Source organism: Gorilla gorilla, chromosome 1, assembly GCF_029281585.2.
Source record: "Gorilla gorilla gorilla isolate KB3781 chromosome 1, NHGRI_mGorGor1-v2.1_pri, whole genome shotgun sequence".
NCBI classification, from domain to species: domain Eukaryota; kingdom Metazoa; phylum Chordata; class Mammalia; order Primates; family Hominidae; genus Gorilla; species Gorilla gorilla.
Window position 1 is genome coordinate 115,116,269 of NC_073224.2, and position 13,216 is coordinate 115,129,484.

The window sequence follows — 13,216 nt, forward strand, 5'->3', positions numbered from 1 at the left end:
TATACTACACTTACCTGTTGTGCACCAGCATTTATTTGGTCTGTGGAGGAGATCACCATCCACAGCCCTTAGATGTCTAAAGACATGGAATGATGAAGTGCAATGTCTTTTAGGATATTTGGTCATGCCTATATATATATACAGCTCTGAAGAAACCCAACATTGGATGAGTGGGGAGGCCGAGGTGGGTGGATCACCTGAGGTCAGGGGTGCAAGACCAGCCTGGCCAACACTGTGAAACCCCGTCTCTACTAAAAATACAAAAATTAGCTGGGTATGGTGGTGTTCACATGTATTCCCAGCTACTCAGGAGGCTGAGGTAGGAGAATAACTTGAACCTGCGAGGCAGAGGTTGCAGTGAGCCAAGATCATGCCACTGCACTTCAGCCTAGGAGACAGAGCAAGACTCCATCTCAAAAAAAAAAAAAAAAAAAAAAATTGGATGAGTGTCCTCAAACTTTTCACTAGGCGTGCCCACCACTCTATTTTATTAATAGATGGAGATCCTATTGGGAGAAAACTTGCTAATTACCTGCCTGACCATTAAGAAAGTAGCTCCATACATTTTTGGGGGAGCACGCTTTTGCTTTGATGGGATGTTGCTTCCCGTGGTTAGAAATCCTTCTTTAGCCTTAGGTAACATTGCTGATAAAAACCGGGCATGGGGGCTCTGGCCTATAATCCCAGTGACTCAGAGGCTGAGGTGGAAGGATCACTTAAACCCAGGAGTTCCAGGCTGTAGTGAGCTATGATAGCGACAGTGCACTCCAGCCTGGGCGACAGAGCCACTCCTTCTCTCTGAAAGAAAAATAAAGAGTCCAGGCTTGGGGGCCTATGCTTGTAATTCCAGCACTTTGAGAGGCTCAGGTGGGAGGATTGCTTGAGCTCAGGAATTTGTGACCATCCTGAGCAAGATAGCGAGACCCTGTCTTTCAACAAACAAACAAAACAATCAAACAAACAAAAACAAAATTAGCCAGGCATAGTGGTTCATGTCTGTAGTCCCAGCTACTTGGGAGGCTGAGGTGGGAGGATTGCTTGAGCGAGGGAGGTTGGGGCTGCAGTGAGCTGAGACTGCACCACTGCACTCTAGCCTGGGCAACACAGCAAGACTGTGTCTTAAAAAAAAAAAAAAAGAAGAAAGACAAAAGAAAGAAAGAAAGAAAGAAAGAAAGAAAGAAAGAAAGAAAAGAAAGAAAGAAATATTGCTGATGAAACTGTAGCCTCTTTCACAGATCAACAAAAAGCTATTTATTCACTGGCTAAGATTGTACTAGATAATTGCATTACTTTAGATGATATATATTTTCAAAGACAATATTATTCTTATTTAAAAATGGTTAGAACCTGGGCACGGTGGCTCATGCCTGTAATCCCAGCACTTTGGGAGGCCGAGGCAGGTGGGTCACCTGAGGTCAGGAGTTCGAGATCAGCCTGGCCAACATGGTGAATCCCCATCTCTACTAAAAATACAAAAATTAGCTGCACACAGTGGTGTTTGCCTGTAGTCCCAGCAACTTGGGAGGCTGTGGCAGGAGAATCACTTGAACCCAGGAGGCAGAGGTTGCAGAGAGCCGAGATTGTGCCACTGCACTCCAGCCTGGGAGACAGAGAGAGAGTCTGTCTCAAAAAACAAAACAAAACAAAAACAATGGGTAGATACAGCAGCACTTACAAGAGTTCATAAAAGGAATTGTACATTGTCAACTGATAGTGTGGAGAGAGCAGCCCCCTGCCCACCTGGTTGTGATCTCTGCACAACGCTTGCCCACAACCACCTTCTCCACTTAGTACAATGCAGCCCAGAACACCAAGGGGAGAGCCCCAGCAACAGCAGCCTCCGCAGCCCGCTTTAGATGATAGATTTAGCTGAGCAGGGAGGTGGATGTGTGGTGTTTACAACCTCTGGTTGCGTATACAAAAATAAATACTCCCATGACGTAGAACCTCATCTAGAAAAAATTAGAAGTCATTTGGCTACAAGAAATCATGAAAGAAGAACTGGGATGTGATGTTTTCCCTGATGTTTTTCATTGGCTCCCTAATGGAATAGGTTCCCTTACTGTTCTGGCATATGGATTCTCTTTGTGATTCTCATTCTTGTGTGAATTATATCTGTGCTATTCAAATTATTAATGTTATATATTTCCTGTTTTACTTCTGAGAAAACTGATTTTATGGTATCTGAAGACTAGAGATGATTAAACAAGTGACAGCTGTAGATTTAACTGAAGTCTCTCTCTCTTCTTTTCTTTTCTTCTTTTTTTTTTTCTACTCTGTGACGTACTTTCAATTGGGCTTTGGGGCGCTCTTAAAAATTCCCCAGTGAGGCAGCTCCTGTCCTCCCCTGCCTTCAGCATGGGAAAGACTATCCGGGAATGAGTGTTCCTGGCAAAGAGGGACACCTTGGCTGAGCTTTTGATCATCAATGCTTTAAAGAAGAAAGATTTTTAAAAGAATTTTTATCTGAGGAATGTGAGCCACTTCACATGATCAGAGAGACATTAAATCAAGACAGCAACCACTTTCTGCTTCCTTCCTTTTGAGCTATGTATTCATCTGTTGAAACTGCTTGCTATCACCCCAGGTAGCTGTAAATTAATCTAATAATGCCACACCAAACACTGTATCCCACACCCTACAACAAGGGATAGCCAAGCTCTCATCAATGCTATTTCTGAAAACCAATGAGAATTCCTGACAGTCACCTTTCTGTCAGCCCATTGTGCATCCCCCCTTTTGACCTTTAAAAACCTGCTTGTGACAAAGGCCAAAGGGAGCTCAGATCCAAGGTTCTTTTGGTGTGAGTCTTCCAGGCAGCTGTCTTCATGTTGGCTCAAGTAAACTCTAGATTCTATTTTGTGATTCAGCCTCTTTCTTTTAGGTCAACATGTTCAGCAACAGTAGAATAAATAAATAAATTGGCCTATATTCATACAAAGGAATACACACAGAAACAAATAACCACATGAATAACATGAAAAATTCATAGATGTAAGACTGAGTGAAAGAAGTCAAACCTATGCCTCTGCTCCTGAGACCAACTTTGCAAAAATTATAACTGGGAGAATTATCACAGCGAAAGAGATCTGACCTAACTGCTTCCATCTTGCTTCCAGCGTCCAAGCTGACCTTGTTCATTCCTGGGCACGGGCCAAAATAACTTTGAGAGGAACTTAGTTTATGGTTTAGCTGTGAAACAAAGATGATAACAGCTCTTTCCCAAAACAAATCCCCTTCCTGCCTGGGGAGTAGACTGCCTTTGCAGGACTAACAAATTAGCCACAAGATTAGAAATGATGGTTTAGGATCATGCAGCCTCCAACTTACGAGATTCTAAACCTCCCTGAATTGTGCCTGGGGATCACATCACTATTGTAAAACCTAAGATCAGTGCGTGAGGTATTTTGTAGCCCTGCACTTGATGCATCAGCTGGCACCACCCAGATGGATAAACCAGCTCATCTGATCTTGTGGCCCCCACCCAGGAACTGGCCTAGCTCAAGAGGATGCTTTAGCTCCCTTTGAGTTCATCTCTGACCTGACCAATCAGCACTCCCAACTCACTGGCCCCCACCCACCAAATTATCCTTAAAAATTCGGGTCCCAGAATGCTCAGGAAGACTGATTTGGGTAATAATAAAACTGGTCTCTCACACAGCTGGCTCTGGGTAAATAACTTTCTTTATTGCAATTCCCCTGTCTTGATAAATTGGTTCTGTCTAGGCAGCAGGCAACATGAACCCATTGGGCAGTTATATTCCCCCAAAACCCACTATACACTTTATGATTCAGTTTATATGAAAGCAAAGGACAGGAAAAACTTGCCTGATAGATTTGGAGTCTGTGGAGTATTGTCAGAGTTTGGTGTTGTATTCTACAGATTAAAAGTAATCTGTTAAGCACCTCAAATAAAGTTTCCCCCAAATATATATATTTTTCTCCAAATTTGGACCACTTTGTTTCTGTCTTTGCAGAACATAAAGTGCTAACATGAGGTAAGTGCTAAGGTCTGGAGAAGGCCGTGGAAGAGATGACAAACTCCAGCACCATGCCCGAGTGTCCAGTGTGCTCTGCTGGGGCAGCATATTTGTACATTGCTGTATTTGAAAAAACCCTACAAGATTCCTGAAATTGGACCACCGTCCTTATAACACTACTAGTGGTAAAACAAGTAAGGATGGCTGGTTTGCAGTAATCTGAGCAGCCTCTCTAGTTTCATAGATATGGTTTCTCTGATATCGAACGGCTTCCAATTTCAAGTAGAATGCTACATCACAAGGATAATGATGTGAAGTGAACCAGTTTCTTGTGTAATCCTCCATGTTTTAGTCTGCGCATTACAAGCCATTATTTGAAGAAGGGTGGACAGGCTCCAGATTTCTGCCAAAGAGGTCCTCGGCAACACAGGCTAAGAACCGGCTTCTGGGCAGTCGTGATGGCTCACGCCTGTAATCTCAGCACTTTGGGAGGCCGAGGTCGGCGGATTACCTGAGGTCAGGAGTTCGAGATCAGCTTGGCCAACATGGTGAAACCCCGTCTCTACTAAAAACACAAAAATTAGCCGGGCTTGGTGGCGCGTGCCTGTAATCCCAGCTATGCGGAAGCCTGAGGCAGGAGAATCGCTTCAACCCGAGAGGCGGAGGTTGCAGGGAGCCGAGATCATGCGACTGCACTCCAGCCTGGGCGACAGAGCGAGACTCGGCGCAAAACAAAAAACAAACAAAAATCTACAACAGAAACACCCGCTTCTTTGGGGAAGACCATGGACGGGGAAGAGAGGGAAAGGAGGGAGAGGCAGACATCATTGCCCCCGCAGGCTCTGGCACCATGTTGGTCGGCTGAGTAGCGGAGGGTGGGGCGGAAAAGCAGACGGGGACGAGGAAGGCGCTGTCGGTGACATCACGGATAGGGCGACTTCTATGTAGATGAGGCAGCGCAGGGGCTGCTGCTTCGCCACTGGCTGTTTCACCACGAAGGAGCTCCCGTGCCGTGGGAGCGGGTTCAGGACCGCTGGTCGGACCTGAGCGTCCCAGCTGTGTGTCAGGGCTAGGAGGGCTCAGGGGTGCGCGGGGCAAGTGACCATGTGTGTAAAGGGTGAGGTATATGAAGCTGTGACAGGGCAGAGGTGTGTGAACTCATACTTACCTGGCAGCGGAGATACCATGATCACGAAGGTGGCTTTCCCAGGGCGAGGCTTATCCATTGCACTCCGGATGTGTTGACTCCTGCGATTTCCCCACATGTGGGAAACTCGACTGCACAATTTATGGTAGTGGGGGACTGCGTCCGCGCTTTCCTCTGAATTTTTGTAATGAAAAAATAGACTCCACTATAAGGATTATTCTTAAAACTGCAGTTTTGTGGCTTGGGTGGCATGTTCACGTTAAGCGTTCTCCTTACAGTCGCAATGATGGGAAACAGGAAGTAACGTGTTATGCTCTCCGCCGCCGTGAGCTCCTTTAACACTAGCAAAGTGACCGCAGGGCTCTTCTCTTCCCTTTCTACTTGGGGCTGTTTTTTGCGGATCGCTTCATGGTCTCCAGTCTCTTGGGTTCTCACGCTCTGTGAAAACCTTCGTGTTTTTTCATAGCCCCCAGAGTCACCCTTCACACAGCCTCTGCTTCTAACCGCAGCCTCCGCAGGAGTTTATAGGATGTCTGTGCTGGCGGGGAATGTGTTCTCACCTCCTAGAGCCAGGGAGAAACTACGCAGTCGGGTGCTGTTCTTTGGGATGAAAGCAGGGTCCCCGTTCGGTTGTTAACAGAACACGCTTGCTTTCTGTAGGGGAAGGGAGGGCTCTCCCGGCGCCCAGGTGCCCTTGCTCATGTTCACCGAGGCCTGCAGGTCAGAACCGCAGTCTCACCTGTCGCCAGAATGTGCTGCGATCTACCCCAACTACCCGAACTACCCAGCAATAAAATAGGACACATTACGGAAACATGAAATAGCGTGGATCATCTCAAAAACATTATGCCGAGTGATGAAAAGAGTGCACCCTGTGTGGCGCCATCAAGGTGAATTTCTACAACAGTTAAAACTAACCTGTATAGTGACAGAAACTACATCATTGACTGCTGGCCTCAGGGGGAGGGCGGAACTGACTGCAAAGGGCACAAGAGGACCTTTTAGAGTAATAGACACGTCATCAAACTTGAAATGGATGCATTGTACCAAAGTCAGCTCACACCTTAATCAGCCTGATTGTAAAAAGGAATAAGAAAACCACTCCAAATCTTAATGTCTTCTACTTAATTTAGTGTATGTTTATCCTTAGAAGATTCCGTTAGAAAAATATCTCTCTAACTGTAATCGGGAGTTGAGGAATTCCTTCGTTTCTGTTTCTGTCTCTTTGTCTGCAGTTAAGTTCATGCACTATTAAATGGAATGTTTGTAAAATAAAAATAGAGTCTAAGCTAAATTTTATAAAAGCATACATATATGCGTCTTTATTATTTTATTATTTTTTCAGGTATATATATCCTTCTTTATTATTTTTTCTTCCTTTTTCTTTTAGGGACAGTCTAGCTAAAATATACATTCTTCTCCCTGTAGATGTACCACAAGACTGTGACTCCAGGGTTGCCCAAATGTTATGAGAAGTTATTTTTGAACGTAAGGTTTTCAAAAATTTTACATATGTTTACATCTTCTCTACTGTTAGTATGGTCTATGCTTAGCATGTATAGTTTAACAATGATTTGGAAGAAAAATATGTAGGTATGTTAACAGTAGTTAATTCCAGGAGGTGTGAATATGGATGACTGGTTATCTTCCGCTTTATGAATTTTTTATATTTTTAAACGGAAAATTCTCAATGACCTGGAAGTTAAAGAACAGATTAGATATGGAAGGGGTGTAGGGTAGGTGAGAGGAAAATGTAAAGGGAAGGACAAACCCCGTTCTGGCAGGACCATGTTTAAGTTGAAGGTTTCGGGAGAAGTTGTTGGGATAAGAAGGATACGAAGGAGGCAGGAGAATCATGAAAATATTTAGGACAGTGTATTGCCTGTCTTATCATTCCTCCTCCTTTTGTGTTTGTTCCAAGGAAATACACAGACTTATATTTCTTTTCAAACATGCTTACCATTTGTGTTTCTCTTTAATTAATGTAACTGCCTGGTAGGTTTATCTTGCCCATTGCCCAGGTAAGCCAATGGAGCTGACAACAGCAGGCTTTCTACAATAGAGAAAGAATTTAATAAATGCAGAGGCAGCTGAGGGACCAGGACAGGGGTTTATTATTACTCAAATCTGCCTCCCCCAAAATTCAAAGACTAGGGTTTTTTTTTTCTTTTTTCTTTTTCTTTTCTTTTTTTTTTTTTGGATAGTTTGGCAGGCAGGGGGCTAGGGAATGTGCAAAGCTGATTGGTTGGGTTGGGGATGAAATCACAGTGTCAGAGCTTGTTTACTGCACTGAGTCAGTCCCTGGGTGAGGGCCACAGGACCAGATGAGCCAGTTTACCGGTCTGGGTGTGCCAGCTAGTCCATCATAAGGCAGGGTCTGAAAAATACCTTGAACACCAATCTTAGGTTTGACACCAATAATCTTATATACAGGCACAGTTGGGGAGCTTAGGAATCATGTGGCTTCTGGCTGCATGGCTCCTGAGCCATAATTTCCAATCTCACACCTAATTTGTTAGCTTTGCTAAGGAGATCTGATCCCCAAGATAGGAAGGAGTTTGTCTCAGGAAGACATCTTTGTTTCAGACTTAGACTTGGAACTAAACTTCTCTCATAGTTAGCCTGGCCTATGCCCAGGAATGGACAAAGGCAGCTCAGAGGTTAGAAGTAAGATGCAGTCAGTTAGGTCAGATTTCTTTCACAGTCATAGTTTTCCTATGTCAGGTTTTTCTCACTCTCATAATTTTTGCAAGGGTGGTTTTGTTAGGAGCAGTATAAATGCAGTGGTTCTGAGAATGTCTTCTGGAGACAGGCTGCCTTCATTTCAAATTCCTGCTTTCAAATCCTCCTTTGCTGGCTGAGTGACCCTGGACAGGTCACTTAACGTCTTTGTGCATCTCACATGGAAGATGAAGGTGATAGTGTGACCTCGGCCTGAGGTAAGGACTAAATGAGTAAACACATGCACATCATCAACTGTGCATGACACGTGGCACTTTGTGTTGCAGACACAGCTGATGATGTGCATGTGTTACTCATGTGCATGTTAGCTCTTGTATTTTGCCTGCAACACTGCACAAAGAGCAGGTGTGATGAAAACCAGTTGTATTGAAGTTACAGCAGTGATACTTTCCAGTGGCCGTGCACCCTCCCAGGGAGACTGCAGCAATCTTCTCACCAGCAGTAACCTCCTGGGCTGGGAGATCCCAGGAAGGCCCCTCAATCTCCAGCAGGTTTGACCCTCAAGGAGCTTGGGGGAATGAACTAGAGAAGTATTTCTATCTGGGAGGAACTGGGAGTTTATTAGCTCATGTGTTCAGCTCATCCAAAGGGGAATAATGATTCAATTTCTTGCTTCAAATCTGCCCCAGTAAAATTCTTATAGTTTTGCCCAGGTGCAGTGGCTCATGCCTGTAATCCCAGCACTTTGGGAGGCTGAGGTGGGCGGATCACCTGAGGTCAGGAGTTCGAGACCAGCCTGGCCAACAAGGTGAAAACCCATCTCTACTAAAAATACAAAAAGTAGCCAGACGTGGTGGCAGGCACCTGTAATCCCAGCTACTTGGGAGGCTGAGGCAGGAAAATGGCTTGAACCCGGGAGGCGGAGGTTGCAGTGAGCTGAGATCGTGCCATTGCACTCCAGCCTGGACAACAGAGTGAGACCCTGTCAAAAAAAAATCATATAGTTTTACAGTGGAAGACATTTCTACATGTAGGGGAGGAAATATGACTTTTTCTCACCCAGCCTAGGTTCACTGCTGAGACCCTCACAGCAAAAGACAGACTAACAAGGGAAGAGCATACAGATTTATTTAATGTAAATTTTACATGACAGGAACGCCTTCCAAAGGAAATGAAGGCCCATGGAAACAGCTAAACCTCAGTTTTTGTTTTTGTTTTTTTAACAGTAGGTTTATTCAAGAATGAATAGTCATGGAGAAGTATGATAAGTCAATAAAAGTATGATCTAACAGTAACAAAGTGGGGGAAAGGTAGCCAGGCCTCTGTGTTCAGGTTCTTCTCTGTGTCCCTGTGTCTTCAGAATCAAGGATGCACCTTTCCTCTGGGTACAGAGAGGGCACCTCTCACATAAGAGTCTTATACTTGACTTCAGGGAAGAAGGGCAGGGGGAGGGTGACAGTGACCTTCCTGCTTCTGTGGTTTACTCATATTCCTTTAGCATAAAATATTCAATACCCCAAGATGTTATACTTTGGAGTAGCATGTCCTGAATCCCATCATGCACATGCAGCAAAACCCAGAATCTTTGAAGAGTGATGACTACAAAGTATTTAAATTCAAAATACAAATGATGGCCAAGTGGGGTGGCTCATGCCTGTAATCCCAGCAGGGAGGTGTAGGGAGGCCCAGGCAGGCGGATCACTTGAGTTCTGGAGTTCGAGAGCTGCCTGGCCAATATGGCGAAACCCCATCTCTACTAAAAATACAAAAATTAGCCCAGCACATGGTGCACACCTGTTGTCCCAGCTACTTTCAGGGGGTGGGGAACGGGTGGGCTGACGATCAACTGAAACAATATCATATTTAAGAATGATTTTTTTTCCTATAGGGCTAGTCAAGTGAAGCAGTGGAAGTGGAGAAGGAACAAAGAAACCTGTAACTGGTTGTGATCAATTATTTGTAAACAGGAATGAATTTTTATGCACTATACACTGTTATCAAAGTTACATATGCTGCAAAGCTGGTAGTGAACAGCAGTGCCCTGGTCCCTTCCTACACTTATCTGTAGGGATAACAATTTTTAATGCACGCAACCCACCTCTACATAAATATTGTTACTCTTTGACTGTCCAATTTTCCATCCCAGGTCCTGCAGTTCTGCCTGCAAGGGGAAACGGAGTTTGTGTTTCCTTACCTGCCAGTCCACTCCAAGGAGCCAAGAAGGCGTCCTCTCACCCCCTCAACCCCGGCTCGTCCTCCAAACTGAGCCCCTCAAAGACTGCGGTATTTTTCAGTCCTTCGTAACCGCTCTCAGCCCCAAAATATGAAAATGAGAGCGATGGTCCTGAGCGCCTGGAGTGACATCTTAGTTCGCTCCCAAGACCCATCAGGAACCTCATCCCAAGTGCTCTGAAGAGCAGGAGAAAACATTTTTAACTAAGGCGTCTTCTCCTTGGGGCAGGGTCCTGACGGGAGAAGGGGGAGCCCCATCTTCAGAGACTCGCCCCTCAGAGCTGCTCAGGTTCCTCTTCCCCATGGCCCTGAGGGAGCTCGGCCGGGGCGACCCAGGATCAGAACCCGCGCTCCCAGCCCGCGCGCTTGAAGACGCCGCCGCGCGGCTCTCTCTTTCTGGCTGAGATCTTGGGACGAAAGAATGAGATTTCCCGGAGTCGGGTTCCAAAGCTTAGTGAAACAGCGACTTTTAGGGCCCGCAATAGAGATGCAGGAGCTAGAAATTCGGCATAAAAATCTGAATATGAAGAACAGAGCAAATTAACATTCGGAATCGGATGGGCCATCTGAATAAAGCAGTGCTACTGCCAAGTTAGGTCTGGAACCATCGATCCTAAACTGAGACACACTCTCCAATGACTGAGCTAACCCCATCAGAATTTCTCACTCCACCGTTTACTTACCAAAAAGACAATGGGTGCCATTAGGAGATTCCCGAGTGAAAGGAATCTCGGGGTCTAGGATAGAGGGGCAGCAGCCTTTTTAGTGGAGGAGACCTGTCACCCCGAGGCCCAGGGTCGCTCTGAGAGGGGGTGGGGACTTCCTGGGTCGCTGGGTCCCTGGCGGGGGTGTCCGGGCCTCCGATTGCTGGGTGCCAGGAGGCTCGCCCAGGAAGGGGACCCTGCAGGCTCGCTGATCCCGACTGGATGACTCGGCAATTTCCCTGTGCTCTGGGCCACTGCGAGAACCCGGTTTCTGGGACCCCGAACACCGAAGAGGGAGACGAAGAGGGGACGAGGAGCGCGGGGTACATCGCGAGGCTCAGACAGCGGGAGCAGAAGGGACACGGAGGCCCACAGCGCAGAGTTTCTGAACGTCAGCGGAATCCCCATTCCATTTAGGGAGTAAAACACAACATTGCCGTCCTAATTAAACAGAAAGGTTCCACCGAGACTCGAACTCGGATCGCTGGATTCAGAGTCCAGAGTGCTCACCATTACACCATGGAACCTCACCATGCAAGCTTGCTGGAGACGTCTGAATTCCCAATAAGTAGCAATAGTTCCCACTCAACCATGTCAAGGCATTTCTATTATCCCACAAGCAACACTCGAGGAAGGTAGACCTGCAGGAAGGAGCCATCCTTCTTGCTTTCTCTCTGCCCTCTCCTTTGATCGACTTCTATCATTTCATTTGCACCTCGGAAAATGAGGCAAAATCCACTGTGAGTTTAGGGCCAGAGAAGAGCCCTTGAAGCCTAGGTCATAGAGTTTCCTGTGCCACAGTGAAATTTCTTTCTTCCTTTCTTTCTCTCTTTCTTTCTTTGTCTCTCTTCTTTCTTTCTTTTTCTTTCTTTCTTTCTTTTCTTTCTTTTTCTTTCTTTCTTTCTTTTCTTTCTTTCTTTCTTTCTTGTCTTTCTTTCCTTCTTTTTTCTTTCTCTTTCTTTTCTTTCTTTCTTTCCCTTTCTTTCTTTTTCTTCCTCCCTCCCTCCCTCCTTCCCTTCTTCCCTCCTTCCTTCTTTCCTTCCTTCCTTCCTCTCTCTCCCTCCCTTCCTCCCTCCCTTCCTCCCTCACTTTCTTTCTTTCTTTCCTTTCTTTCTTTCTTTCTTTCTTTCTTTCTTTCTTTCTTTCTTTCTTTCTCTTTCTTTTCATTGAGACAGAGTCTCGTTCTGTTGCTCAGGCTGGAGTGCAGTGCAGTGGCAGTGGGCGATCTCCCCTCACTGCAACCTCTGTCTGCTGGGTTCAAGTGATTGTAATCCACAGTAGCTGGGATTACAAGCGTGGGCCACCGTGCCTGGTTAAATTTTGTATATTTAGTGGAGATGAGGTTTTGCTAGGTTGGCCAGGCTGGTCTTGAACTCTTGACTTTCAGTGATTTGCCCACCTTGGGCTCCCAAAGTGCTGGGATTACAGGTGTGAGCCACTGCGCCCAGACCGGAGATGAAATTTCTGCAAAATTTCTGTTATTTTCTTTATGCTTTCCCTGTTTTCTGTTTGCCCAAGGAGGCCAGATGATTATCAAAACAGGACGTGGGACTTCCTGGGCACCTTGCCCCCTTCCTCCCTGTAGTATATAACAGAAGACAGCAATCAAGTGAGATTGGGAAGCAGGGAATCCCTTATTTTTTTATTCATATTCTTCTATGTTTGTTTGTTTGGTTGGTTTTAAAAAAATTTTCTCACCAGAAATGGAGATTTGTTGGATTTAAAATAAATGCGATCAGCCATATTTTATATTTCTATAAAACACTGAAACCAGGCCATACTCACCTGCTATGACTCAAAATCAACCATATACTGTCGAGGTCAGGAGGCAGGGCCCTGACATTTAAGCACAGTGTGTTTTCTCAGAATTGGCCAAGTTGATGCCATTCCAATTTCTCCATATCTCATGACCCATTAATTGCGGTGTTTAAAAGTGTACATGTATCGTTACTGAAAGCCCAGGAGTTCCGTCTAGGCCCTGCTGCTCAGCTCACAGAAAGCCAATCATTGAGACATTGAGTATTGCCGAGGAAGAAGGCTTTAATTGGGTGCTGCAGCTGAGGAGATGGGAGATCAGTCTCAAATCAATCTCCCTGATCAACTAAAATGAGGGGTTTATACAGCAGGGAAGAAACGTAACTGTGTGTGGGAAAAGAGGAACTAGGGAAGGGTGAGGAAGCACTCATGATGAGTGAAGGGACTGGCAAGTCATTGTCTGGATGCTGTGATCTGCTGAGTTTCAGGTCTATGATGCTTTTTGAGAGGCTGAGGGTCCTTTCCTGAGGAAGGAACTCAGATAAAACAAATGTAAGTTTCAAGCTTTAAGACCAGAAGGGTCCATTTTTAAGTCTATCCAAAAACACTGTATGTGGGACTATTGGGTTGATTTCAGTCCCCACTTTCTATTTGTCAGTTCCTCAATCATGGGGAATCTGGTCATGCATCTGTCTGGCTTTGTCATGAGGAGAAGG

At 45.5% G+C, this 13,216-nt stretch overlaps 2 non-coding genes across 2 annotated transcripts; one reads left to right on the forward strand and one right to left on the reverse strand.

Annotated features, from left to right (window-relative positions):
- The first annotated feature begins 5,140 nt into the window (after positions 1 to 5,140).
- LOC115932457 (U1 spliceosomal RNA) lies at positions 5,141 to 5,304 on the forward strand. The gene has a single exon (XR_004068741.3). It is a non-coding gene; the product is annotated as a U1 spliceosomal RNA (small nuclear RNA).
- Positions 5,305 to 11,200: 5,896 nt separating this feature from the next.
- Positions 11,201 to 11,272, reverse strand: TRNAQ-CUG (transfer RNA glutamine (anticodon CUG)). The gene has a single exon. It is a non-coding gene; the product is annotated as a tRNA-Gln (tRNA).
- Positions 11,273 to 13,216: the final 1,944 nt, after the last annotated feature.